Source organism: Castor canadensis, chromosome 4 (assembly GCF_047511655.1).
Source record: "Castor canadensis chromosome 4, mCasCan1.hap1v2, whole genome shotgun sequence".
In the NCBI taxonomy this organism is placed as follows: Eukaryota; Metazoa; Chordata; class Mammalia; order Rodentia; family Castoridae; genus Castor; species Castor canadensis.
The window spans coordinates 55,050,075-55,074,879 of record NC_133389.1 but is presented as its reverse complement, the minus strand read 5'-3'; positions in this window follow the sequence as shown (position 1 = coordinate 55,074,879).

Sequence of the window (24,805 nt, the reverse complement as noted above, 5' to 3'; positions counted from 1 at the left end):
GTATATAATAAATATTATAGATATAATGAAGATATAGTTGAGAATAAAATCCCCAAATTGTTATTGATACTTTAACCTAAGAACATCTAAGGTTATATACTAGGAAAATCTTGTTTAGAATTCTCTGCATATCGCTAACAGTGTTACATACAAAATCCTGGACAAATCTGAATATGTGTTTCCTTCAAGTGATGAATGAAACATGTATTCAAAAATTGCATTTTATACTCAAACATAAAATTGTCTTTCTGATACAATTTTCATGGTGTATTTTTTTGAGATTCCAAGAAGACATTTTCTAAATTGTAGAATGTTACGAAAATCATCCAGAATAAAACGATTGCACTCAACTCAAATTTATGTAGGCTACAGTTTTGTTAGTTTGTTTTCATTATTACTGTTCTCTTACTGAGAACATAGAAGGGGTTCAATAAACATAGAAGGGATGAAAGAATGAAGTTAACAGAAATCAGAATATGCTGTCCCAAAACATGGTGCCTTGGTAAACTGAATAATCAAAATGAAGGACTTTGAAAACTATCAGATGCTTGAAGGACTCTCTGACCTCCCCCTTCTCTCCTGAAGTAGCTGACAAAAGAGGAAGAGGACATCTTTATCTCTGAAGATATAGGGATGCAAAGAGGAACGTGAATGAATAAGCCTTACTAAAAGCCCAGTTAACTGCCCTTAACTCAAGTCTCTGTCTTACCACATTTTTTCAAGACCTTCTACACTTCATCATCAAATACTCAGTATTAACCACTGGTTCAGGTCTTTAAGACATTTAAGAAAGAAGACTTTAAGAAGTCTTCATTGTCACATAAACCTTACATTTAATAATTGGTGTGTTTTTCTTTTGTTAGTCTAATGTACAGGGCTTCAGCCAATGAATCTAAAAGGAAAAGATTCTTTTTTCCTTCCCAATGGAATGAATGCTTTTAAACTGTAAAGTTATTTTCATTAAAACTACTCTCATGATATTTAACAAAGGTAATTATAAGTTCTTACAAAAATAGATCACAGAAAATAGACAGTAAATGTTATTGAGTAGATCCTTGGTATACTTGGAGACCACCATTGTGGAGAAATGACCTGTGCTCAGGATGCAGAGAGTTGAGTGCTGTACTGTAGATGCTTGATTCATTTCTCCACAAGGCTGCCCATCTTTTACTAAAGACATACTGCCTTTCAACACATCTAAAATCTTCACTTTATCACTTAAGTTGAGCACGTTAACTTTTACATTGTGTCTGGGGAACCATTTGCTTTGGGGGAAGGCATATTTTCACAAAATTAAGGGCCAGAGAAACAAACAGGTCACACAACCATCTAAATACAACTGAGGATAAAGACTGAGTAAGAGCTTCTGCCCATCAACTGAGCTGCATAATACATGAACAGAAAGTTTTAAGTTTCTTTTTGATTTTTATTTATTTTTTGACTGGGCTTTGTCAAAACCACATGTAATAAACCTGTGAATAAGATGGGCTTAGTGTACAGTTGAAAACTATGGAAGAGTGGGTGAGATTCCCTTGTGCATTTCATAGTACCTATCACTACCTTAAATGTTTTTTGCTGAATTTTGTACTCCTTCCTAATGACCCCACCCATTAGAGTGAAAACTCAGTGCAGCACTTTTAACTCTGTTAAAGGTGCTGAAAACAGTGATTGTCAAGTGGAAAGTGCTCAACAAAGGATTGCTCAATGAAAGAACAGATCTAAACCAGTGGTTCTCAACTAGTTCAGATGGTAAGGCATGTAAATATGTTTTTTAAAAAAGTATTTTGATGTTTTAAAAAGCATTGTACTGTCTCAAAATATGAAGCTTAAATGTATTAAGCTTGCAAAGAGGTAAAAACCATCTGATATTATCTGGAGTTGTAAATTAAAGAATAGATAATGCCTGTTAATTTTTTTCTGAATATTTGGGGTATCCACAATTAATCTCTTTTAGTTGTAGCTTGTAGGGCAATGGTATTAAAAGCATACATATAAGATGAATAGAAATAGAATTCTAGTTCCACTTGTAACTCCTCCACTAAAAATTTCACATATGATAAAAATGTGGAGTATCTACCAAGTGTGCACATAAATGAGTACTTTCAATGTTAATGGGCTTTCTTCATAATTGCAAATCATTTAAACCAGATATTAGCATATGCAGAACAGGTTTGCTATAGTAACAATTGTCCCTTTTCCATCTTGTACAATAAAAATAGATTTTTTAAAATACCAGTACAGCATTAAAGGTGACACAAGTCCTTTTACTAAAATAACATTATCATCACCTGAAAACTATCAACTTCTAAAATCCAATTTCTGTACTTTTGAGCTAGTCAGTTTTGCTGCTTTAACAATAGAAATTTCTTGTGGTTCTGAAGGCTGGGAAGTCCAAGATCAAGGTACTGGCAAAATCAGTCTCTTGGTTCATAGGTGGCCACCTTCTCACTGTTTCCTCAGTTGGTATAAAAAGACAGGAAGCTCTCATGAATATCTTCAATAACCCCATTCATCAGGACTCTACCCTGGTGACAAGATCATCTCCCAAACTCCCCATCTCCTAATATCACCACATTTGGATTGCAACATATGAATTTGGGGTGGACACAATCTACAGCAACTTCATTTCCAAATGTCATGCCATCAATGTATTTCACAAATAAACTAAACTGAAAGTGCAAAGGAAAGGATATGTTACATTAAATGGCAACCTATTCTTTAATAAGTTTAATGATTAATTAGAGTGAGCATTACTTAGTCAACTTCCCTGAGAATTTCATTCATACATATTAGCCTAGGAAGAACAGAAATTAGCTGACCAAATAATTACTGGACAAATAAATATTAGGGGAAAATATATTTAAATAGTACTTTTGTTAACGGCACTGGTGCAGTCTGATCAGAAGACTCCCAAATTCTTTGTATCCCACCAGGAAGAATCCATGGCAGGACATGTGGATATAAATGGAGCTTATTAAAAATTAGGAATGGGAAATACAAAGGGAAGCATGGCGAGGCCCAGATAGAAGTGGGAAGCCAAGAGAGTGTTTCTGCTCTTCAGGTGCTTTTAAAACCCATGATAACCTATGGTAAGGGGCAGACCAGGTGATTCTCTTTCAATAATCAATGAGTGGGGAGGGGCATGAGCAGTTCCCAGCCAGGTGAGGGTGGTTCCTGAGCCAAAGCATGGTTAATCTAAGATACAGTATTTTATCTTATACGAGTCCTAAACTTTCCCTACTTTAGCCTGCCTCAAATTCTCCCAGAAAGACAATATTCCAAAAAATTCCTTTTTGGGGATTGCTGAAGGGGGGTGGTCCATCTTCAGTATCTGCTTTAAGCTGACCAGGGGCAGCAGACCCTACCTACAAGGGGAAATTGTCTCTCCTTTTTTTTTCTTTCCCTTGAGACTCATTTGGATACAAAGTGTCTAAATTATTGTTTATTACAATTAAGGTTCCTCATGGAGATCTCGTTTGCTTGTAGAGATCAATAGCTTCATGATTTGGGTTTTAAAGGCTTTCATTCTAGAAGAGAGAAATTTAGTTTAGAAGGCATGACCCAAACATTAGTAATGATAGGAGCATTAGACGGGGCCCTGCCAGGTGTAGCAGGAAGGATAAAGGAATTTTGAAAAGTGACAGAGAATCTTAGGTAACTATGTCTTAGGGGTGTTTCTATCTGTAGCTATTTTTAACTCTTAGATGGCCCTCTACTTTGGACTGTTACTATAGTGGGCAGTTAAGGGCTGATCACACTAGGGGCCAGGTGTAAGTCCAATTAGAAAGTAAAATCAATGAGTCAGTTCTGTACAGAAAGAACACTCACAGCATCCCTAAGCAGAAGTTAGATACCATTGAAAGTTACATTGCCTTTGTTTAAATAGAAGTCCTTAGCCAAAGAAAGACATGACTTTGCCTTTTGCCGGAAGCCTAGAAGGCTTAAATATGAGAGCACATGTCTAAGAGCCCCTTTTGAAAATCTCTCAGCTTTGGTTACTTTTAGAGGTCTGGCATAATTGACTCCATCTGGATCTGGAGAAGTCCCCTCATTCGTGCAGTACTTTTTAACTGTCTCACATGGCTGAATGTCACTTGTTCCTCTAAGTTGGGGGATGCTGACCACTAGGGGGTTGAGTCCTCTTAAACTGTTTCTCTGAACAGTCATCTCTGTCCCTCGGTATGGGAGTGGCTTCTTCCGGAAAGTCCAGAAAGTCAGATTTTGTCCTACAGAGAAAGGAGAGTCAAGCAGATCAGAAATCAGCACCAATGCGACCTTTTTGGCCAATTTAAGCAACAAAGAGATTTATTTTAAAATGGCCTTTAGGCTGGGCTTAATTAATCTAATTGTCCCATAGGGGATGTTCTGACACCTTTAAATTGCTGTAAAGTGTCAGCAGACAACAGTTATAAAGCTTTGCAAGGAAAATACAAAATGACCCCAAAACCTAAGAATATCCTGGCTGACAAACACTTGTCAGAGTCATTTTCCATGGGCTTGTCTGTAAATGTCCCAATAGGATTAGAGCTATAATAACTAAACTTAAAGTAACTGTGGTTAATAGTTTAGCAATTAATGTAATAGAATAGTACTACTAAACCTCTCTCACTACAATTGGGAACATATGCTATGCACAAACTTGTAAAAGAAGCTAAGATACTAACTTGGTAGTGTCTTTTTTATAACTATTTTAGAAGGTGTATATACTTGTAGAAGGCAAAGGCATATAACACATAAAGGAGCCAGTAGCAGCTTCACAGTTTAAACCTTGAATTTTGGTTAGGTAAAGTAACAAGTTAGTGGTTGTCCGCACTGCCAATACAGTACTGACAATTAAAAACCCTAAATTTTCCAATGGTTAAGGTAAGGCAGTGTCAGTAATTTCAAATAGCCCCTGTTTTGATGCTCAATTGTTGATATATATATATGTGTGTGTGTGTGTGTGTGTGTGTGTGTGTATATATATATATATATATATATATATATATATATAAAACAATGTTTATCTAGCCAATGCCAGATAAACCAGTGTTTATCCAATGAACAGATGTCAGATAAACCAATGTTTATCAGATATACAGCTGTCATGCCTAAATGGCAAAACTTTTAAGCATTTGTCACAAACAGCAGAAATGTCAAAGACCTTATTAGATAGAAAGTACATTAGATAAAAGATTATAGCTGTTTATAAGTATACATTTTTAACCATGTAAGTGATTTTGTAACACTTTAGATCCAAGGCACTAGCAGTATTAGAACCATTTAAAAGAATTTTTACTTAGTTTAAACTTAGCTTTGTTAGTGTTATTAGAAAAATACCTTAGGGTTTAGGCAGGATGTAAAGAATAGTAAATAATTTTAAATTGGCTCTGTAGAGAACTTGTTATCTTATTTTTAGTTAGCAGATCAAAGCATCTCCCAGTACTTAAGGATACAAGCAAGTGAATTTGTTGGTTTCCTCTATGCTGGCTGGTGGAAAGAGAGAGAGGGAAAGGAGAAGAGAAGAATCCATTCACTCCTCCCAGCCTGCACAAGGACTCCTGAATGGAATTCCCTATGCTGGCTGGTGGAGAAAGAAAGAGGGAGAGGGAAAGGGAAGAAGAAAAGTTGCCCTTTGATAGAGAGTAAGATCAATTTCAAGATCTTTGGGGCATCCCCCTAATATCTTGAAAGTCTCGATTGCAGGTCCTCTAGACCTGGCTTGGCTTAAAGGCCCTCAGCAGACGTCTCTGTGAAACAAGCAGTGGGGTCCCCCAAATTCCTACTCTTCCAAAGGGCCAGTCTCTTATACCCCTGCATGAGGGTTCCTAAATGGAATGCTGATCCTGGATGCCAACCCAACTATTAAAACATCAGAAATATTATTCACTGGGCAAAGAAGCTGATAACCAAAATCACAACATGTAAAATGAAAAGATAACAATATAAAGGAGGACAATCCGTTGATTGTTAAAAGGCAAACATCTTAATAAACAATGTTGTAACCAACAGTACAGAATCCAGATTGCATCAAAGTAAGCTTGGCTAATACAAACCCATCACTCATGGTCAGTTTTCGCATCAGGCCATGGGGCTATAGTAAGCTTGTAAACTGAGAATAATAGGGAAACAAGTACATTTTAATGTCTCGAATGATTAAATACAGAAACAGAGATAAGGGATTAAGCATAAAGTTAGGAAACCCAATGTCTGAGAGTTATGGCTTATATACTGACAGGAAATAAACCTCAATATCCCATCTGGAGGTTGAACTTTTGTTTGGTTTCGGTAAAATTTTGTATCAGCCTTTAGCACCCAAAATCCCCAACAGTTATTTTGGTAAAACAGAAACCCAGTTTTAAATATACATTAGTACCTTAAATTTGGACCTTAGAAAAGTCTCTAGACAAACTTTAAATTATAAACTTAAAAGCTTTAAGATCTTAATTTGTATCTTGAAATAACCTTTGTAAAAAACCCAAAGTTAGATAACACTGTTTTAAATAAAACTCGTAGTGACCTATACCTTAAAAGACAGGAAGAAAATTAAATTAAGGCATCTTTTTAATAATAGCAATCTATAAGAACACATGGGTCAATAATTCTAATTATAAAAGAGTTAAATGTAAATTACACTCATGATAGAATGAAACAGATTGAGATTATTGTCTATAAATTTTCTTTAGTCCTAAAGCAGAAGATAGTTATACCTGGTTGGTATTAGAACTTTAGATAACTTTTGAGACAGTTATGTACATTAACTTTATAAATGTAGTTTAGGAGCCATCCTAAGACATCTACACACACACACCCAGACACACAGATGCTATGACCTAGGCATGCCAAAGAATATAAGTGTGAATAATGAGCTCAAAAAAATAAAAAAGTGGCCACAATTAGGAGACAAAGACATATACAGAAAACACACAATGACACACAAGACAATCACATGAATTCAAAGCGCACTCTTAAACCATTTCTTTGTCATTATCTTTAGAAGATTAGTCAGCTAGATTCCTAAATAGTATATAACATATGTTTAACATAAGTATTTATTTTTGACCCAATCTTTAACAGATTAATGTATCAAAAACAACATATATATAAACTACACTAATTTAGAGAATTTTAACCATAAGTTGGTTATAATTTTTCTAGAGGATAGCAAGATGGGTTGTCACCCCATGAGTTTCCTATTCCTAGAGAGTGGCAAGATGTCTCTGGACACGTGGTGGCTTCATCATGGTGGCAACATTCCCTGTGACCACATGGTCTCTCCAAAGGGCCTCTCAAATAAAACACAAAGACACGTTATATGCAACATACAGGCTCAAAACAGCAATCTATTATAGGAATAAAAGACATTTCCCCCTGAGAGATAGGTGTCCATGAGTTAGGCATGCTAATGAAAAGATCAAATAAATTGCCTATTTAAAATACCCACACATAAAGACCCATTTTTTTAACCTCTTGGGTGTAAGTAAGCCTAAATTTTTCTCTGTAGGTAATGGGGCATTTTTTAAAAACACGTTATTTATGTTGTGCTTTGCAAAATATCAACAGAGAACAGTTAAAGTTTTGTAAGGAAAATACAAATCAAAACCAATGATTAATTAGTACCATTAAGTTCTCCTTATCTCAAGTATATATTTAAAACTTGTATTCTAGCGTAAAAAATGATATCTTATTAATAGAATAATTTTGCCTTCAGAGTAAATGAATTATACTTTATAGGTGACCAATGTCCAATTCTTAATTAAATGGTATTGTTTTTACTTAGAGAATTTAAGTACTTTTACTGCAACAAACAGCTGTATGGCCAGAGGTGGGCAGCAGCAGGCTGCATAGGCTGCACAGCTGGGCTTTTTAGGCCCATGCTGAGAGGCAGGGCTGGAGTATCAACCAGTGCTGAGAGGTGGGGCTGGCTCCCAGGCAGGCCTCCCAGCCTCTGAGCTGAAACTCCCAAGGTGGTGCTGATAGGTGTTTCCAGCCACTTCGCTGGTTCCTCTGATAAGCAGCAGGTAAATGGCAGCCAAAGGAAGGAATCACTCCAATTCAACTTTCCAGCTCCACTAATCTCTATTCAAGATTAGGAAGCCAGAGCCTAGAGGTCATGACAGGTAATTTTAAAGTTAGCCACTACTCTGAAGCCTAAATTACTTTCTACCAAGAGCAATCCACATCTTTAACATAGGGAGGTTTCTACAAGTGAATTTAACAAAACAAGGACCCAAACCAAGGAGCTAGGCAGAGCAAAGCTAGGAATTTCAAACAGAAATTCTATATCAATTACAGTAGGAACCAGTAGATTACTCAATGTCTCTCTTAACAAGACAATGATCCAAACTTAGAAAACCACCTCAGGTGTCAAAGGGATTCACTGAATCTTCTCTTCTCCTGCTGGAAGCAAGGAAGGAGGCAAACTTCCAAGGCTGTTTAAGACCTGGGGCTGATCGTGTGGGGTAGCCATGGCTAGCTTGCTTCATGGGCCTGGGAATTAGAAATGGAACAGAGAGAGGGAAAAGAGCGGATTGGGAGGGAAGGTGCTACAAATGACAATAACTTAAGGCCTCATGGCAGTCTTGACTACCCTCTCCACCTGGGCCACCCTGCAGCACTGGCCACCTCTGTAATTCTGCCCTTCCCAGCTGCGTGTCTATTAAGATGTGGCCACAGCAGCTTGTGGGTGCACAAAGGCTCTGCATGCCTCATGCCACATAGGGCTGGGCTAATAAAACACAACCCAGCATCTCCCAGCAGCATGCTCTGGGTGAGAAGCTGATGCACTGGGAAAGACCCATACACTGGGGAAGGGGTACAGGGCTAGAGACCAGGGAGAGATTAGGTAGAAGAAAATGAATCAATAAACATAGCAGTTTACCTTTTTAACTCCTTGGCTGGCTTTGCCCAAAATATTAACACACTGTGCATTCTGTGATCAGAAGACTCTCAAATTCTTTGTATCCCACCAGGAAGAATGTGAGGCAGGACACGTGGGTATAAGTGGAGTTTATTAAAAATTAGGGATGGGAAATACAAAGGGAAGCATGGTGAGGCCAGGTAGAAGTGGGAAGCCAAGAGAATGTGTTTCTGCTCTTCAGGTGCTTTTAAAACCCATGATAACCTATGGGAAGGGGCAGACCACGTGATTCTCCTTCAATAATCAATGAGTGGGGAGGGGCATGAGCAGTTCCCAGCCAGGTGAGGGTGGTTCCTGAGCCAAAGCATGGTTAATCTAAGATACAGTATTTTATCTTATACGAGTCCCAAACGTTCCCTACTTTAGCCTGCCTCACTTTGAGAAATAAAGACACCAATTTCACATTGCTGAATATTTGTTTTTAATTTTGGAAGTGAAGCTATACCTAACTGCATAAAAAACATTGTTTCTAGAAGGCTGTATGTATAAAATTCACCTGGAGCTGGCTACGGGCATTGGACAGTGAGTTCCTGGGATGCCAGCATCTAGTTATCATAGCTGAGACATAATGCTTATCAAATGTCTGCTTAAATGAGAAAACATGACTGGGCTGCATGTGCTGACTATCTATGATTATTGGAACTATGTTGTGCCACTGTTTGTCAGAAACCATTAAAATATCCTAGTCATTGCCCTGTGCATCCAAAATCTACCTTGAGGCTGCCCATGGCATCTAGGAAAAATCATTGTCAGTTCCTATCAGGAACACATCTGGAATATATAATTCACTAAAGGTCTGCTAGCCTCTTGCTGTGTGTCTTTTCATTATACTAGGTGCTATAAGAAAACAACAACAAAAAAGTGTTGTGTTCCTTGTTCTTAAAGAGGAAATTGTCCATTTCTATGCATATGTGTGTATGTGTGTGTGTGTGTGTGTGTGTACATATACATATACATACTGAAACAATCTTCTAAACAAATACATCTCAACCTTTCACAGTAAGTCACTGCAGCATCTTTATTAGGTAACATGAGTAATAAAAAGGGCAGTTCTCATAAATGTTCAGTCTGAACAAACAGGAACTCTAAAGGAGCAAGAAGAGTCACAATACTAGGCAAGCCAAAGAGGAAGCGAGCTCCAAGTTCAGCAGCTCTGTCACTAAAGCAACAGCTAGGAATTATAGTAAAGAAACCAACAGTAAAAAAAAAAAAAATACTCCTTGAAAAAAACTTTTGTATCTTATGGCTAGTGGACTAATTTTTCTTTCCTTCTAATGTTTTAATATTAATTTAGACAACACCAAATTTTAAAAAGACATAGACATTGTGAAGAAATGAGATGCTGCACATGACTGACCAGCCAGAAGGTCACACAATAAACAGGATGAGAGAAAATATCTTGGTAAAGCCAAGACATCTGGTCCCAATCCTAATTTTGTCAAACAATTTGATTAAATGGAGAGAGCTTTTCATCTACATTAATGGCTGATATTTGCATTTTAATAGAACTTTTTGGAAGGTGTAGTAACCAAAATATCTTGGCTATTTCCTCAGGGAGGGAAGTAGGAGCTTGATTCATTTCAAAATTCCAAAGCAAACAAAAATATATGCCCACTCTCATAAGACCAAACAAAGCAAGTCTTTTGAATACCTTGGAACAAATCAAATCAATAAATATTTTAAAATGAGAGACTCTTGACATCTTCAATTATTTCACCATAATCAAGAGAAAGAAATTGAACCCATAATTACAAACAAATCAGGCGGTCTGACTATCTTCAACTAAAACTCAACCACATCCCAAAGGGCAACTGCTTGGCAGGTTTTAATCTTAGTCCTCCAAATTGTGTCCAGGGCAACTGGATCTGCTGATGAATTTAGTTGACTTGCACTCACCCACTGGTGATCTTAAGTTGCCAACTGTCAGTCTCATTTTGCTTTTCTTTAATTATTGTTATTTTTAGGGATGTCCAAAACAAACAACATTTTTGTCGATTGTACAACTCTATGTTACTTACTTAAAAAAAGCTACAAAAGTTTCAAGAAGTATGTTGTTTTGAAAGTTAAACTATTTCTCTGTATATTAGTAAGTGGCTACTTTACACTGGTAGTTCCTATTGCTAGTAATTATCATAAGAATTATTTAGGAATTATCATAGGATGAAATTACTATAACACATGTTTATAGGAAGTTAAAGGTTTTGAAAAATGGTGCTATGTGTTCCTGTATTTTTTTATATGAAAGATGAGAGGCAAAAGAAAGAAATTTACCACTTTTCAATTAACTGGGCAAGCAATGTATGAAGAAGTCAAGTAATCCTTCAGTGTTTTCTAAGTCAGGCCTGGACTCGTGGAGACTGACATAAACAGATATCTCTATATAAGCCAATTTATTAGGTCAAAATGAGTATTCTTTCAATATCGATAAATAAAATCAATCTATACTTCCTTTTACATTTGACTGTTCTGTATTGTGTTGCACATGTAATAGTAATCCATATTACAAATGGAAAATAATGTACTATTTACTTATAAGGATTTTTAAAATCACAATAAAAATAATTTGTATCAAGTAGCATATATAGCTTTAAATGGCAGATTGTATGTAAGGCAAAAGTCTATTTCATGACAGGTTTTGTTCTTCCAATAAAATTGATGATTTTCTGATACAATAAGCAGTCACCGTTTCATATCAAGGTAACAAAGTCAAATGGTAATGACTTTATTGAAGATTTTCAAAGAAAGAAACTAAAAAAAATCTACATTTCTGTTGGTAATTTTCACCTGATCAATTTCTTTTTCCTCTTAAAATTTTAATGCAAATTCAAATCTATTCCAGAGAGAGCAGGGTGGAAAATCTATTTGGGTTGATTCAGAACTCTGAGGTCATGGATTTATTATTCATAAAGGCATAAATCCTGGAAAGCAAATTAATATTTATCTCTCCTTTTTCAGGTAAGAGAAGTAAAATGCAGATAATTCTCTAGCTTCAGGAACCACCACTGATTGGCAGGAGCAAAAACAAAGCCCTGAAGCTGGGTGGTTCATTAGGAGGTGTGGGTGAAGGTCTCAGGTACACACCAGTAGCCCTTGAATGCCATGTTACCTTTTCCTACAGCCTTGAAACTGATAGAATTCACTCACAAATGATTCTCAATCTTTTCACCTCAAGCCAAACCTTGAAGAGAGGGTTGGCTAGGGACTCCTGTAATGAGCATAAAGAGAAGTGTGTCTCAAAAGGACAGAAAATAGAATGGGTACAAAAAGTTGAAAAATTTTTTGCAACTCCTTTTCTTTTTTGTCTTTTGAAGACAGTGGTTATATATATATCTATATATATATAGATATATATATGAAGTTGTATAATTCACTACACTGGCAAATGCTACCATATTGGCATGCTCAAGCCAAGGACCTGTCTCTCTGGATGAAGTCAGCAATTATCACTAGAAAAATTCAAAGAGAAAGGGAGGTAGCAATACAGGACCTAAAAATAATACGGAGCATAAAAGCAACTGAACATTCTGCAAACTTCCATTGGAAAGATAGTGAACACAATGTCCTATGACCAGAATATGAGAAAGCAGCATTTGGAATTACAAATGGCTAAAAGGGTCACCTTCTACTGAAAACTAAGTCAAGACATTGTTGAAGCTATTACAGGCTGGGTTTTTTTTTGTTTGTTTGTTTGTTTGTTTGTTTTTAAATACTGATGCAATTAAGTGAAACCTCTGACTTTTGGGAGTCAAACAGGAACAGCAGGCAGGCTAAGCTAATGAGAAGACAGAAGACCTTTCACCTTTTCTAAAGGCTGTGTTTATTTTTTATTTTTTATTCCTCCTTTTATTTTATCATTTTTATATTTACTTACATGTGTATACATTGTTTGTGCTGCCTCATCCCCCAACCTCCACCCAAAGGCTGTGTTTAAACACACTCGCCAGCAGTGTGCTTACACAAGAAGCTCTGTGGGCTCTGTAATAACTCAGGAGGAATAAACTGTGTCTACCCTTACCTTGAGGCAGTTAATGTCTTGCCTGGATAAATAACAAGATGGGTGACTTTCCATTGATTAATTTTATAGCACTCAACAGCATAGCACATATGCTCATTAGTCTAATGACCGCCACAAATGTTTTGAAGACATGTAGGTACTGGAGATATATCAGGGCTATAGATACCCTGCCTTAAAGCCACACAGAAAATTCAGGCAGAGAAAAAGTAACAAACACGCAAAATTAACTCAGCACAGGAAAGACAAAAAGTTTCTGTTATGCTCTGAGGTGAGTAGGGTTTAAAAAAATGATAAAGGTACACTAGGAACCTAAAACAGTTGATTATTAGGAAGCCAGAGACATCCCCTGAAGGAGTATACTTCGTATTTAGACAAAAAAATAAGTCTTGTTAAAGTAACATCATGAAAGGGGAATAGTTTTTAGCTGATTTTCCTAATAGTGACATCAGCGAATTTACATGAACATCATGGAGAGTCCATCTATCCCAGATTTCAGTATACAGAAGAGAGAGAAGCCTTCAAATTCCATGAAGACAGCCAAAGGATTACCTAGAAATTCCTGAACTCAACTTGTGGAATAAGAGCTGTATATTCAGCTCTCTATACAATCATCTTAAGTTTAATGACAAGTCTAAGAAATTCTAGGGCAGTGGAAGAGCAATTGTGTGGCATACACAAAGCCCTGTGTTTGATCCTCAACACACACACACACACACACACACACACACACACACACACACACACACACACACAAAGAGGAGAACAAAGGATAGAGGGAGGCAGGAAGGAAGGAAGGAGGGAATTCTAGAGGGAGGCTCTTATAAAATTCTTATTATTTCAATTTCCAATTCTCTTATCATCCTGAAACATATAAAAACTCACAAATACCACCATATAAAAACTCACAATAGCAGACTGTTCTAGTACCCAAAACACACCATGCTCATTTATTACACAATAATAGTGTTTCACAAAGCACTTGCCATGGAACATTTGTCCCTCGAGAAACTTAAGATAATAGGATTTTATTTTAAAATAGCTTAAGAAATGCTTGAACCTACTTAAAGATTCAATGACAATGACCAAATTAAAAGTTTTGAAAAGTACAGCAATTTAAAAGCAAAAGTTTTCATCAGATCAGAAAAAGTCACAGACAACTACAGATCATTATCATTTTTGAATATAGATGCAAAAACTGTTCACAAAATCTAACAGCAAAAATAAATTCAGTAAGCCAAAGAGAAACCTGCAGTCTACAGTCCCAAGTTACATGCATATACATACATAAATACCATGGAATACTTTGCAACCTTAAAAAGAAATCCTTCCTTTTGCAACATGGATGAAACTGGAGGACATTATACTAAGTGAAATAAGCCAGGCACAGGAAGACAAATGACACATGATCTCATTCATATGGTAGAATGGTCATTTCCAGGGGCTGGAGGTATGGTGAAATGGTACAAGGTTTCAGTTATATATAAGGACGAATAATTTCTAGAATGCTGGTGAACAAAATGGTGACTGGAATTAATATTACAATATTGTATACTTTTAAAATGTTGAGTAAATCTTAAATGTTTTCAACCCACACAGATAAGTATATGAGTTGATAAATGTGAAGTAGCTTCGTGCAATCATTTCACAATGTATGTGCATAGTAAAATATCTCATTGTACCTCATAAACACACACAACTTTCATTTATAAACTATTCCTTAGTAAAACTGGAAGGGTGAAATTGAGCAACACATAAAAAGCATTAGGTAGCATGATGAACTGGGATTTACTCCAGTTATGCAAAGCAAGTTTAAAATCTGAAATTTAATTAGAGTGGTCAGAAATGCATTCATATGAAAGGTTCACAATAGGCAAAGCGATATAAATGACAGACTGGTGGTTGCCTAGTGCTGATGAAGGATTAAGAGAAAGGCTACATGAGGAGCAGCTGCTTTTCCAGGGTAAGGACTTCTTTCAGGTTCACACAGATGTTCTCAAAGTGATTGTTGTGATGTTTACTCAACTCTAAATATAATAAAACCACTGATTTTTCCATTTTAAATAGGTGAATTGTCTCAAATGTGAATTATCTCTCAATAAAAATGTTCTCAAAGAAAGTTTCACATTTAATATTTATTACTTCTAATACTTATCATGACTAGAGTAGTAACGTTGGCAAGAGCTTTCCTGTCTTTGCAAATGCTATTCCTTCTGCCTGGAATGACAACCATATTCCCTACCTTTTTACCTTGAAATTTCTACTCCATTAACAATTAACTAAAATGTCACTGCCACTGTTTTGCCATCCATGACTCACTTACTGAAGTACAAAAATCACTGAAACATCTTTAACTGTGACACACACATGGACCTGGGATGAATGAATACACAGAAAGATGTGTGGAAAAATTTATAATCAGTATTTATCTTTACCACATACACTTCATGCTAACATTTTCTATTGTGTTTCTTTTAGTCTAGTTTATTTTATTTTTCTCATGCTTTCATGACCCTAAACTAATTTCATGACCCCTGACCCAACAAGTAGCAACCTGCAATTTAAAAAACACTATGCAGGATAAATCAAGACTACACTGTACATATTATTATAAAATATGTCAGTTTGCAACAGTAAATACTCATATCTTGGATTAGCTTAATAAGATATTATAGTCAATGTCTATATTTTCTGCTGTTTTGGAGTTTAGCTATTTCTTCCGAGTATTCTAACCTGAGATATGCAATTAAGTAATTTTTTATGTCAGGAAATTATTACTATTTTCAGAAAAGACTCAATTTCTGTCTTTAAAATGATGTTTGGATCCTAGTGCCTTGCTGTATTACTGAGAAAATTCTTTGCTCCAATATGCTCTACAAAATGAAGTTTGACTGATTTATTGACTACTCCTATAATGGCTTCTGGGCTGTAACTCTGTCTGTCCTTCTCTATTTTGAGTTTTATGTACTGTAAGCAAGCTCCTTTGTGTTCTCCTTTTAATGTGGACAGATAGAAAACATAGTGAAAGCAATTTCATCCTCAGCAAAGATATGGGTACAAATGGCACTTCCTTTGTAATGTTGATAATTACATCCTGTGAATGTATGCCACAAGTAATTTTATAATTGAAATAAGTCATGCCCAAACAACATGCTTTCAGATTTTCAATTTTGCTATTCTCATATCTACTTGTGATTTTTATTGTTATTTCTATGTCCATTGTAAAGCATTACCTATAAGGTTTAGATAAATAATTTGCAGGGGGTGGCAGTGATAAGAAGCTGTTATAGAGATTGCCAATCATTTCATTCTTTGATACATGCTAGAACAACATTGGACATAGGTCTTCATGACATATGACAATTCAGTTTATCTATTTGGAAACCTTGATATAGGAAATTTCTTTCTCTCTCTCTCTCTCTCTCTTTTTCTCTCTCTTTTTTTTTGGAGAGACTGGGAGAGACAAAAATAGAAAGAGACAGAGACAGAAACAGAGAAAATCCAAAAGCACCAGAGGCATAGTAAGTCACGTAGCCTAGATATCAGTAATCCTCTCCTTCAGGAATAGTTCCAAAGAGGTTGTCCTTCAAGAGACACTTTGCAAATACAATTGTAGACATAAGGCTTTAGAAGAAGTGGCCTTTGTTTAAATCCCAGTTTTCTTCCTAGTAGTCATCTTGTCTCTGATAACTCCATTCTTTTATCTGGTATCTTGGGTATCTTACTGCAAGATACAGCCTGTGCTATATTATCTTGCAGCTAACATCATGTCTCAGAGTTTCATATACTTATTTATTAAACATTGTCATGCTTCCTTTGGTTATTCACATTGCTTAACAGATGTCTGTTAACATCCTATTTTGTTTTACTTCCTGGGAATAAATAGGCCTGAAAACCACAAATGTGTGTTATTGACTCTTCTGTATGGTACAGATTCTTTATAAAGTCATGGACCTTGTCAAGGATGTGAAGTTCAGTTGCAGAGATAGAATAATGATTACTAACCAGTAAAAGAGCGAGACGAGTTGTTGATATGTGCCATGAGTACTGAAGGTTGTAATTGTTAGGGAAGGATTCTCTTGAAGGCATATGTTATTCAGGAATAGATGGGAAAGCAAGTATATGCCAAAGAAATACATTGAGAAGGCTATGGGTCATGATGCAATGGGTCCCATGGGTTTGACTTCAAGTCTTAAATGAATCCTACCCATATTATCTTTAAAAAGTTAATTAACAAACCTGATTCAATAGTGTTCTCCCCTCTAGAATTAAGATGAAATGCATGTAGTGTTTGGCGATTAGTAAGAAATCAATACATACATGTTTATTGCCTTCCTTTTCCAAAGAGACTAACAATAGTATAGCTGGAAAAAAGAAACAATTGTTATTTCATGAATTTGGTGGTAAGCAATGTATTTCTTTAGAATACATCATACCCATCAAACCCACACATAAAGTAACAGAGTAGCAAGGAAGCATTTTAAATTCCAAATACCACAGATACTTGCATTCAAATGAAACTACACAGGGCAAAATCTCTTGCTCATTTGTTTGTTTTGTTTTGTTTATGTTTTTGTTTTTGTTTGTTTTGGCAGTACTGGGGTGTGAACTCAGAGCCTCCTGCTTGGTAGGCAAGCCCCTACCACTTGAGTCACACCTTCAGCCCTTTTAGCTTTGAGTTTACTTTTCAATAGGGTCTCACTTTCACCTGGGCTGACTTTGTATTATGATCCTCCTACCTCTACCTCACATTTAGCTAAGATTACAGGTATGTACCACCATGCCTGGCTGTTCTTTGAGATGAAGTCTCAGTAATGTTTTATTTTTCCCAGGCTGACCTTGAGCCATGATCCTCTTATCTCCACCTTCCAAGAAGCTTAAATTATAGGTGTATGCCACCACCCAGCATCTTTGCTTTTTACTCTAGGTGTTCTCTTTACTTGTGGGAAGAGACACATTGGCACAACAAAGTTATCATACTCCTGAAGTAGAAGGCAATTTGTTTGCAAAAGTAGATCCTCCATTCTGAAGAATGTAGCACTCCATATAATACACAGTTGACAAGAAGGTCAGGATGAACTACTGGCAAGAAAGGTAAAAAATAAAAGAGGGAGAAAAATCAAGGCAAAAATGAGAAGGCCACCTGAAAGAGGGATAAAGAATGTCTGTCTTCTCCCAGGGACTTGGAACATGTTCCTGGTGTTGGAAGCTACATTGTAAGCTATCTCCAGTGAAAGAGAGTTGAATCTATGATCACTTCCAAGTACTGAAATTTAGGGAAGGGTTTCCTATAAATGTAATCAAAGGTTAACGTGAAAATAGTAAGCATGATTGACTCCAGTGCTGCTGTTGCTCCCCTCCCCATCTCCTCAGCCATGGCATCGATAGGTTGTTTATTTCTGCTTTTTTAAGGAAATAAATTAGTCTGTCAGAACTAATTTTTGTTTAAACAAAATCTGTGCTGACACTGAATACTAAGATTCAGCTGGAGCCATGTGACTTTCAATGGATTGGGAGTGTGGCCCCTCTTATCCTGGTCTATGTGTACACAGCAATTTAGTCATGGTTCTGTGTAGGAGCTTCTCAATGAACTTGCATCTGAGAATCTCCATTGATATGCTGAGTGCCTCCTTCCTCCATCACAGTCACATAGGGGATATAAGTAATATATAGAAAATCTTCCTGCATTCTAAAAACATTTGCAACCTAAAAGCACAGACAGAAATGCCTATCTCCAATGTGGAATAAACAGTAACACAATAAAACAATATTTTATTTGCATACAACTTATTCACTAGTACATATTAGGTAATAAGAAGAGGAAAAACAAAAACACGAGTTGTCTTAAACAGTGTGTGGTGGGCTTGTTCATCAAATGTCCAAGAACTACAAATCACATAAATTCACTTGTTAGTCATAAGGATGACTCAAAGCTAACATCAACTGAATAAAAGGGTAAATTGCTTTTCACCAAGATGCTAGTGAGCTTGACCATGAAAAATAAAATCAGTCCTGTTTTTTTTTACATACTCCTAGGTGAAAAGCTATATGAAGAACATAAGCATACAAAGAGAATCTAGTTTATCAGTGTAATAGAAATAATGCATGGCAAACAGACTACAAATGACAACTTCCACAGGAGGTTGCTTCAGATATGCAGCAGCCTTGATCCAAAGTGTTCTGAGTGAGTGCAATGGCTCCCAGTCCACAATAAACAAAAACTTCACCCTTTGGCTTGCAACTTGCCCTCTGGAGAACCTGCTATATATGAGTCCAAGCTTTTGTATCTCTTTGTTTAGCACATTCTTTTCATTTGCCAACTACATGTGTTTCTCCATCATATATCCACTGGTTTTGGTTGCAGATTTGTAGAAGCATCTCTTACAGTGTTTTCACAAGCTAAAGTAGCAGTTAAACTTACAAAAATTAAAACATGGATTTTATAGCAAAAGATTTTAATTAATTGAAATAAGTAGGATAACAAGATCAACAGAAACCTAAATGAATATAAATATGTGGAAATAATAGCCCAAGGTTGTTGATAAGAACTTCAACTGAATCAAAGAAAGCATCAACAAGTCCAAATGGATTTGCATTGAATTCTAAATGACTATCACCCTAAAAGTCACCTGGGACTTTGACATTAGACCTCATCAAGAAAGAAGCAGGTTTTGTTCTGTATCACCTATAAAATACCAGAAGTGTAACAACTTCTAAAAACTCTCCTCAGCATTCACATTCTTTGATGAATGATGCTGCATTTGCATTCAGGTCTTTAAGTGAGTTCATTCATGTTTGTCAGGAATACTCCTTTCTGAATCTCCTGCCCTTTTTCTACCCAATTTCCACTCATGCTTGAAGGATCATTTCAGCTAAACATTTTCCAGGAAACATTCCCTAACCCAGACTAAGTCAGATCCTCTTGTTACATAAATCTCATAGGTTCCTTTTCTTTAGATTTCTACACTATCTACATTGCAACTAAATAATTTCTTGTGCAATTGCTTATAAAATACATCTCTCCTGTTGCCATGTAAGCTTCATGAGATAAGGGATACTATTTTGTTGTTCACCACTGTATTAGTTATTTTTCTCATCACTGTGACCAAATACCTGACAGAAACAATTTAAGGGAGGAAAGATTCATTTTGACTCAGACTTTCAGGGTTTTAGTCCATTATAATCAACTCCACTGTTTCCAATTCTGTAGCAAGGCAGAATATCATGGCGGCAGGAGCATGTGGAGTACTTCCTCCAACTAGGCCCCATCTCCCAAAGCTCAGAGCCTCCCAGAATAATACCACAGCTGGGGACCAAGCAGTCAACATATGAGCTTGTAAGGAGCATTTCATATTGAAACCATAACAGCTATGAGATAGCTAGCACTATGAATAGTGACTGATCCAATGCAAGTGCTCATAAATATCCATCAAATGAGTAAATGTTCAAATTCAATTCCATTTGTTGACTTAAGAAAAATACAATACCATGATAGGAAAACAGATGTCAGGACCTTCAAGAAACTGTTCAAAAATCAATAATCCAACAGGTATGATGGCTCACACATGTAATTCTATCTACTCAGGGAGCAGAGATCAGAAGGATTACAGTGGAAGCCAGCCTGGGCAAAAAGTTAACCACACTCCAACTCAACAAATAAGCTGAGCATGGTGGCACATACTTGTCATCCCAGATACATGAAAGGGGTAAATAAGAGTATCATAGCCCAGGCTGGACCTGCACAAAAATGTGAGACTCTATTTGGAAAACAGTTAAAGAAAAAAGTCTGGCAGTATAGCTCAAATGGTAGAGGATCTACCTAGCAAGTTCAAGTCCTAACTTCAAATCCCAGTAGCACCAGGGAAGAGACAAAATCAGTCATCCTGTTTGGTCTGATTGGCAGGAGATTTCAGAGTGATAAAGGGAGTATAATTCTTTTAAAGGCAAGGACAGTACAGGTAGGAGAATTAAACCAAGGCAGACAAGACATTAGAACCCCATTCCATGTGGGAGGAAAAGAATAGAATCATGCTTGTTATTTAAACTGCATGGTGATTATTATCCATTCTTCCCATTATCTCTCAGTTGCTCTGTGCCCAAAGAAGATGTCCTCAATTAACCAAACACCACCTGGTCCCTTTCTTGTCTTGTTCCGTGTTGAACTCAAGAGATGCCAGCAGGATGCTAGAGAGCAGAAAGAGAAAGAGATACAGGAATTTATTTGCTTCATTTATTCCTTGATATGTCACAACTTGGCAGTATGTGTGTACGTGTATGCGTGCACCTGTGGTGTGTGTGTGCGTGTGTGTGTGTCTGTGTGTTGTGATGGGGGTGATGGAAAATTATGTCTTTCTTCTGTCCTTCTTAGTATCTCTAGTGTCCAACTTACTTACAATAAGGAATAATAAGCAAACTATGAACACGTGGTCACACTATTTATGACAGATGGCACAAAATAAGAATATGGTATTGTCTTTGTCTTCAAAAAGACTGCAGTCTATCAAGTATGGCCACAATAAACCCAAATCTGCCATGCCCATGATAAACTCATGGAAACTTCTCCAGAGCTACAGTGAACAGATAATTAACACATTCAGGCTACTAGAACTTTTAATGAATATTGTTATATTGTGTTTTTAAAGTAGTATTACTTTAGCAAGGTGAAGAATACTTAAAGAAGAATTGAGTTTCATTGCAGTTATATTGGAATAGTATGAAATTTGAGTAAAAAAGCAAAAATCACACATTTTAAAGAGAGCTCAGATACTGTTCTAGCAGGCCAGGAGTGCAGTCTTGATCAGATACATTAATATATATTTTGTGACCCTGCATTTAAAACAGAAGCACATATGACAGCTAAAGTCTAGATTTTTTTTCTGATCTCTTTGATTACCATCAAAGGGATCTGTACTTAATGAAAATACCTGACCTACCATATAACATATTCCAATTTCCTCTTATTTTAATTTTAAGGAATTTGGCAGAGTTAAAAAAATGAATATTTACAAAAGTATGCTGACAAGCTACTGAGAATTAATGATTTTATGACTAATACTTAGTAACAGAAAATCCCTTGATAATTAAATGATAATAAAATAATGATAACTAACATACATGTCACTTTCTATATGCCAAGCAATTTATTACTTGATATTGACTATTTCAGTCAAACCACTTGATTATCTCAGTAGATGCAGAAAATGTCTTTGGTAAGATCTAACACCACTTCATGATAAAATCTGTAAGAAAACTAGGAATAGAAGGAATGTACCTTGACATTGTAAAGGCGATATATGACAAACTTATAGCCAACATCATACTTAATGGGGAAAAACTGAATTTATTTTCCCTAAAATCAGGAACGAGACAAGGGTGCCCAGTCTCCCCACTCCTATTCAATATAGTACTGGAATTCCTAGCCAGAGCAATTAGGCAAGATGAAGAAGCAAAATGAATACAAAGAGGTAAAGAAACTGTCAAAATATCCCTATTTGCAGATGACATGGTCCTATGTTTTTTGTCTTTGTTTCTATTAATGTGCTGTATTACATTTATAGATTTGCATATGTTAAACCACCCCTGCATCCCTGGGATGAAGCTGACTTGGTCATGGTGAATGATCTTTCTGATATGTTGTTGGAATCAGTTTGCCATTATTTTATTGAGGATTTTTGCATTAATGTTCATTAAGGAGATTGGCCTGTAGTTCTCCTATTTGGAGGTGTCTTTGTCTGGTTTTAGGATGAGTATAATACTGGCTCCATAAAATGAGTTAGGCAGTGTTCCTTCCCTTTCTACTTCATGGAAACGTTTAAGGAGAGTTGGTATTAGTTCTTCTTTAAAGGTCTGAAAGAATTCAGCAGAGAATCCGTCAGGTCCTGGACTTTTCTTTTTGGGGAGACTCTTTATTGCTGCTTCATTTGGTGTTATAGATCTATTCAAGTGATTAATATCCTCTTGGTTCAATTTTGGATGGTCATAAGTATCTAGAAATTTGTCCATTTCTTCAAGATTTTCAAATTTATTGGAATATAGTTTCTCAGTGTAGTTTCTGATGCTTGCCTGTTTTTCTGTGGTGTTTGTTGTTATCTCCCCTTTTACATTTCTGATTTTACTGATTTGGGTTTTTTCTCTCCTCATTTTAGTCAGGTTTGTCAGGGGTCTGTCAATCTTGTTTATTTTTTCAAAGAACTAGCTTTTTATTTCATTGATTCTTTGTATTTTTTGTTTGTTTGTTTGTTTGTTTCTATTTCATTAATTTCTGCCCTTATTTTTATTATTTCTCTCCTTCTGCTTGTTTGGGGTTAGCTTCTTCTTGCTTTTCTATGAGTTTAAGATGTAGCATTAGGTCATTGATTTGAGATGTTTCTGTCCTTTTAATATATGCACTCATGGCTATAAACTTTCCTCTTAGGACTGCCTTTGATGTGTCCCATAGGTTCTGGTAAGTTGTGTTTATTTTCATTAACTTCTGGGAACCTTTTAATTTCCTCTTTTATTTTATCAGTGACCCATGGATCATTGAGCAATGTGTTGTTCAGCTTCCAATTGTTTGCATGTTTTCTACTGTTGTTTTTGTTGTTGAATTCTAGTTTTAATCCACTGTGATCAGATAGAATGCATGGGATTATTTCTATTTTCTTATATTTGCTGAGGGTTGGTTTGTGCCCTAAAATACAAACAATTTTGGAGAAAGTTCCATGGGCTGCTGAAAAGAATGTATATTGTGCAGAAGTTGGATGAAATATTCTGTAGACATCAGCTAAGTCTGTGGTGTGATTTAGTTCTAGAATTTCATTATTGATTTTTTGTTTGGATGACCTATCTATTGATGATAGGAGGGTATTAAAGTCTCTCACTACCATTGTGTTGGAGTCTATATATGTTTTTAGGATCTTCAGAGTATGTTTGATGAAATTGGGTGCATTGATGTTGGGTACATATAGGTTGATAATTGTCATTTCCTTTGGGTATATTTCTCCTTTTATTAGTATGGAGTATCCTTCTTTGTCTCATTTGATCAATGTAAGTTTGAAGTCTACTTTGTCTGAGATAAGTATTACTACTCCTGTCTGTTTTTGATGGCCATGGGCTTAGTAAATCTTCTTCCAGACTTTCACCCTAATCAGTGTTTGTCAATGAGATGGGTCTCCTGTAAACAATAGATTGTTGGATCCAGTTTGCCAAATGGTGTCTTTTGATGGGGGAGTTAAGTCCAATAACATTCAGTGTTAATATTGATAGGTATGTGGAGATTCCTGTCATTTAGGTTTTTTTGTTGTTTAAGGGTTTGATGTGTGCAGCTGAATCAATGTTACTCTCTGATTCCTTGTCTTTTCTTTTCCTGTGGTTTGGTGCTGCCTGTCCTCTCATGGTTTTGTTTGCTTTCATTTTCTGTGTGCAGAATTGCTTGAAGAATCTTTCATAGCGGTGGCTTGGTGGTCTGCTTATCATGGACGACTTTTATTGCTCCATCTACTTTGAATGATAGTTTTGCTGGGTAGAGTATCTTAGGGTTGAAGTTATTTTCATTCAGTGCCTGGAATACCTCACTCCATGACCTTCTTGCTTTTAATGTTTCTGTTGAGAAATCTACTGTGATTTTGGTGGATTTACCTTTGTATGTTGTTTGTTTTTTCTCTCTTACAACCTTCAACATTCTTTCTCTATTCTCTGTGCTTGTTGTTTTAATGATAACATGTCATGGGGTAGTTCTATTTTGGCCAAGTCTGTTTGGTGTCCTGGAGGCTTCCTGTACCTGAATGGGCATATCTTTCTCTAGATTTAGGAAATTTTATGTTATTATTTTGTTGAATATATTACAAATCCCTTTTGTTTGCACCTCTTCTCCTTCTTCAATGCATATGATTCTCAGGTTTGGTCTTTTGATGCAG